The sequence below is a fragment of the Lactuca saligna genome, chromosome 4 (genome assembly GCF_052625555.1).
Source record: "Lactuca saligna cultivar CGN05327 chromosome 4, ASM5262555v1, whole genome shotgun sequence".
Lineage (NCBI taxonomy): Eukaryota > Viridiplantae > Streptophyta > Magnoliopsida > Asterales > Asteraceae > Lactuca > Lactuca saligna.
This window is the reverse complement of record NC_136420.1, coordinates 151,257,129-151,263,517: the sequence shown is the minus strand read 5'-3', so window position 1 is coordinate 151,263,517 and position 6,389 is coordinate 151,257,129.

Sequence of the window (6,389 nt, the reverse complement as noted above, 5' to 3'; positions counted from 1 at the left end):
AAATTTAACTTTTCGGTTTGAAGCTCAACCTTCGTAAATCCTGGTTTTCAATAAATCTTCTAGTTTTCAATGATGAAACTTTATTATTATAACGAAGTGCTGCACAAATTACTATTTTAACCCTTGTTTATTTCAAGGTGAGTTTCAATATATAGGAACAATTGTATGTTATATGTGCTATGTGATTTTCAGTGTTATCATTCCGGGTTATTTTCCTGTGCTATTTTATTCCTTGTATTTATGATAGCAAAGTTATACCTTTGACCATGTGATCAGTGAAAGGACTTAGATTCACGGTGGTACTGGTATGTAGCCTCTGACCATGTAGAGAATGTCTCTGTAACAAAATGACTTCTATTCTGTGGCATTGGCAGATGATTAGACAGTGCTATAAGCCTGAAATCTACTAAAATATTAATCAGATATTGTATATCTTCTGTGCCATTTGTGCCGAAGATTTATTGATGTATATCAAGTATGGAAATTGTTATGTTTCATTGATTATATATCTTTGAATCAAATCATTGATTAATATGGAAAGCTTGTCACATGATTCACATATGACTTTGTTGTTCCTCGTTCCTCTTTGCTTCTGTCATATTGAAGTGTATAACATTATATTGTATCTATTGTTGAACTCACAAAGTGTCACCGCTTACCCTCTTAATGTTTAACAAATTTGTAGGAGATGAGTAACTAGTATAGTCATATATTGTTGGAAGGTTTAGAATAGTTGTAATATTATTTTTGTATTTTGTACTCCTGTATGTATAAAACTATAGTATCCTGGGAAGTTATCTAATATATAACATAGTCTTAATAGTCGGTTTGTATCCAGTCGTTTTGTAAATAAATTATCAATGTAAAATATTATTTGTGAATATGCATGTAGCATTTTTTGGAGTAACAACTGTTTCACTTATGAAAGTTTTGGTCTTTCAATATGAGATTCTCTTGTCAAGAACCATTCCTTGACAAACAAATATTCAAGAGTTAGTGCAGATTCTTATCAAGAAAAAGACTTCACACTATTGGTCTTAGTTGGTGTTGGTTTTATCCAAAACATCAAAACTTACCAATTTCAAATGTACAAGAGTCGAAAACATTTTACTCCACATTTGAAAAGTGTTATAAACCTTTCTTAAGATTATGTTACTCTAGTTACAATCTTGGAGTATGACCCTAAGACTTGTTTTGGAACGAAGTATGACTCATCTTCTTGATTTAACCATTTCACCAATTCACGATTCCTATTCTTAGCCAAACAAATGCACCAAGACGTCCTTCAAGGATCAATTTGATGGGTTTTGAGCATTCTAACACTTCCTAAGTGTACATGCAACCCTAATAACCTTGGATCTATGTTTGTCTAATTTGTCATGCAAAGTTGAATTCCAAGGTTATATTCCTATCTAGCATACATGGGGAACAATTTTAACATAAAGTATAGATAGAATAACTTACCTTGTTGTTGCTTGTGTTCCTTGAAACCTTGTGAGCCTAGCACCCCAAGTGTGATGCCTCAAATGCTTCACACAACACCAAATGCTCTTGGAAGAACTTATGAGAGAATACACACTCTTCAAAATCGGCCAAGCCCTCTTATTTCTTAGTGTAACCGATTTGGGAGGAGATCATATTACTTATATAGTGTTGACACATCTAGGGTTAAACCCTAATGTGTCATGACTCTTCATTTCCATGACCCATGGGTTTGTAACTCCCATGGAGCATCCATGGAGCATCCTATGGGTGGAACCCAACTTGATGATCCATGGAGCCTTTTAGCCCACTATACAAGATATGGATGATTTACTTAATCAACCCATATATTTAATTAGTTATCTTTTGATCACTTAATTAATTCTAAATTAATTCTTGATCAAACTAATCAAATAATATTATTAATATATTAGAACTTATAATATATTAATAATCTCCAAGCGTTATTTCTCTCATTTAGTCTATCCAATTGCATGGTGCCATGCAACCCAAATGGACCATGCCGGGTCGGGTCAAGTACATACCAGAAATAGTTATGGACTTAGACATCTTATCCAACAGTCTCCCACTTGGATAAGTCTAGTAACTATTACTGCAAGTATGACTTCAGGAACCGATCGGCAATCGTAGCTCTTTACAAGGTTTCTCGAAACTTGAGAAGATGATGGTACGCCATTTAAGATAAGTGATCATATAATCCTCTGTTCTAGATATCAGTCGGACAAATACATGGAACAATGTCTTACTTATTGTCCAACATTTGTTTCCCGATTTCCGATTTGTTTGACAAAGAACTTTATTGAACACATCAATTTAGTTCTGACCGGGCCCGGTACATAGGTCAAAACAAAATCATCGAGGGGCCTAGATATCAGCTTCTAATCCAAGAAGGAACAGATAAACTTCGACTCATATGTTTGTTCTACTACTCATTGAATTACACACAAGAGCACGATTTTATAACATCGAGTTACCAATGCGTTTTTCGTACAATCAATGCATAACCAACTCGTAAGTAACAAATCATATCTCTAGGTTTAAAGACTTATATGATATTACCGTCTCACGATCACTCGAGATAGAATTCCATGAAGTGATTCGAGTGAGCGTGGGTTGGGTCCAATGCTCAGAACTTATGAGCACTCATGATTGTTGTAGCCTTGTCCCAGACCTCTACAACCAAACATGACAGTCTCGATTCATACCTACTTCCGACATATGACCGACTGTGGAGGTTTGAATAATATGTTATACCAAACAAAATTATTCTGGAAGTCAAAACATGCAAAAGAAATATAGTAAACGATCGACAAGAGATAGCAACACTTTACTCATAAATAAAACACTTTTATTCATCATCAAATGTCAATTACACTTTACAAATTTCGAGATTATCTAACTACTAAATTTAATATCATCCTTCAGCCCTATGCTCCGAGCATGCTGGAGATGCTTAACCCGAGTCAGTCCCTTCGTGAGGGGATCTGCCGGATTCTCATCTGATGATACCCTCTTTGCCACGAGGAGTCCTTCTTCGATCCGATGTCTGATGAAATGGTATTTTCTGTCGATGTGTCTGGATCTCCCGTGATCCCTTGGTTCCTTGGCTAAGGCAACAGCACTTTCACTATCACAGAAAATTTCCATCGGCTCTTTAATAGCTGGTACAACTCCAAGGTCTCCAATGAAGTTCCTCAGCCATAACGCCTCCTTTGCCGCTTCGCTAGCTGCAATATACTCTGATTTACAAGTAGAATCTGCCACTGTCTCTTGCTTGGAACTCTTCCAAGAAATTGCTCCTCCATTTAGGGTAAAGACCCAGCCCGACTGAGAGCGGAAGTTATCCCTATCAGTCTGGAAGCTAGCATCACTATACCCTACAACTCTCAAGTCATCACTCCCACCGAGGGTAAGGACCCAGTCCTTAGTCCTTCGTAGGTACTTGAGAATATTCTTTACCGCAATCCAGTGTGCCTTGCCAGGGTTCCCCTGAAACCTGCTAACCATGCTCAAGGCAAAGGCTACATCCGGTCGAGTACACGTCATAGCATACATGATCGAACCTACAGCCGAAGCATAAGGTATTCGACTCATTTCTGCTATCTCAGCCTCAGTGCTAGGGCATTGTGTCTTACTCAGCTTGGCGCTACTCTGGATGGGCAACTCTCCTTTCTTGGAGTCTTGCATTCTGAATCTCTTCAGAATCTTCTCCAAGTAGGTACTTTGACTAAGTCCAATTAGTCTTTTACTCCGATCTCTCAAGATTCTTATCCCCAAAATATAGGCAGCTTCACCAAGGTCCTTCATAGCGAAACACTTTCCAAGCCAGGACTTTACTTCCTGCAGGGTTGGAATGTCGTTTCCTATGAGTAGTATGTCATCCACATACAATACCAAAAAGCTAACTATACTCCCACTAGCCTTGACATATACACAAGATTCATCTTCACTCCTAGAAAAGCCAAATTCCTTGACCTTTTCATCAAAGCAAAGATTCCATCTGCGAGGTGCTTGCTTTAATCCATAAATGGATTTCTCAAGCTTACACACTATATTAGGGTACTCGTTACTGACAAAACCCTCTGGCTGACTCATGTAAACATCTTCAGCCAACTTTCCATTAAGGAAAGCGGTTTTGACATCCATTTGCCAAATTTCATAGTCATGAAATGCGGCTATGGCTAACAGAACCCGAATAGACTTAATCTTGGCTACCGGAGAAAAGGTCTCATCATAGTCCACTCCAGGAATTTGAGAGAAGCCCTTTGCAACCAGTCTAGCCTTATAAGTGTGTACTTTACCATCCATGTCGGTCTTCTTCTTGAAGACCCATTTGCACCCTACAGTCTTTCGACCTGGTACATTCTCAACCAAGTTCCAAACTTGATTGTCATACATGGATTGTATCTCGCTATCCATAGCCTCTTTCCATTTAGCAGACTCGGGGCCTGCCATGGCTTCCTCGTAGCTGTTAGGGTCATCTTGACTTACTAGTGTCTCATCACTAATAAGTGTCTCACCTTCTGCAGTAATATGGAATCCATAGTAGTGCTCAGGTGCACTCCTAACTCTCGTGGAACGCCTCAGAGGTACAGATTCGTCAATTGGCTCAACAGGAGTTTCCTCCTCAAGTTGAGGGCTAGAGTTTGAAGTTCCTTCACCACTTGACTCTTGAATTTCTCCAAGATCAACTTGCCTCCCACTGTCTCCTTGGCTTATAAACTCTCTTTCTCGAAAGACTCCTCTTCTTGCTACAAAGACCACATTGTCACTAGGTCTGTAGAAGAGGTAACCAAAGGATTGTTGTGGGTAGCCGATGAAAATACACCTCTCGCTTCGGGGTTCGAGCTTATCATGAGTCTCGCGTCTCACGAAAGCCTCGCAGCCCCAAATCTTGATGTGGTCTAGTTTAGGTACTTTACCAGTCCACATCTCGTGAGGAGTTTTGGCAACTTTCTTTGTAGGGACTAGATTAAGGATATGGGCGGCAGTCTCTAAGGCATACCCCCAGAATGAGATTGGTAGCGAAGCTCGACTCATCATGGAACGAACCATGTCCAACAAGGTTCGATTACGCCTCTCAGCCACACCATTCAACTGTGGTGTCCTGGGAGGTGTCAATTGTGAGACAATTCCACATTCCTTTAGATAGTCGAGGAACTCTGAACTAAGATACTCACCACCTCGATCGGATCGAAGCATCTTAATGTTCCTGCCCAATTGATTCTCGACTTCCTGTTTAAATTCCTTAAACTTCTCGAAAGTCTCTGACTTATGCTTGATTAAGTAGACATATCCATATCTACTGTAATCATCGGTAAAAGTCAAATAATAACGATTAGCATCTCTTGTGGCATGTTTGAATGGTCCGCACACATCCGTGTGTATAAGGTCCAACAAACCTTCACCCCTTTCACATGAGCCTGTGAAGGGTGACTTTGTCATTTTTCCAAGTAAGCATGATTCGCAACTATCATTTGACTTTAGGTCAAACGACTCCAAGACTCCATCCTTTTGGAGTTGGCCTATGCGTTTCTTGCTTATATGTCCAAGACGACAATGCCATAACGATGCTTTATCCAAGTTATTATTATTAGTAGAATCAATACACAAAACATTATTTCCTAAGTTATCTACAATAGATACAGCTTCATACACACCATCACAAGGTAATGCTTTAAAATAAAGTACATTATCAAAGAAAGCATTAATCAAACCAACTTCATTATCAAACGAAAAGGTGAAACCTTGTTTGTACAATGCATGAAAGGAAATAATATTTCTTGCCATTTCTGGCGAATAACAACATTTATTCAAATCTAAATTTAACCCACTACTTAGCGATAAAGTATAAACTCCAATCTTGGTGACAGGTGTAACTTTCCTATTCCCCATGATTAAGTTTATTCTTCCTTGCTCCACATTCTCACTTCTTCCTAGTCCCTGCAAGTCACAACAAATATGAATTCCGCAACCTGTATCAAGGACCCAAGATTTCGAATGGGGTGAGTTATTAGAAATGATAGTGTAAATACCTGCATGGTTGGGTTTGACTTTCCCATCCTTTACATCTTGCTGGTACTTTGGGCAGTTCCGCTTCCAATGAGCTTTTTCGTGGCAATAGAAGCATTCAGCCTCTTTTGGGTCAGAAGAAGGAGTAATGAAACCTTTCTTGGTTCCACTTGAAGAAGAGCCATCAAGGGTCCGAGCCTTGGTACCCTTTGAAGATCTCTTTCTCTTTCTCCCTCGACTTTGCCCGATTGCCAAGACCGGAGTTGTTTCTGGAGTAGGAGTGATAGCAACCGACTTCCCCTTAAGACCTGTTTCTGCGGTCTTGAGAAGTCCCTGAAGTTTGCTGAGGGTGACCTCTTCCTTGTTCATGTGAT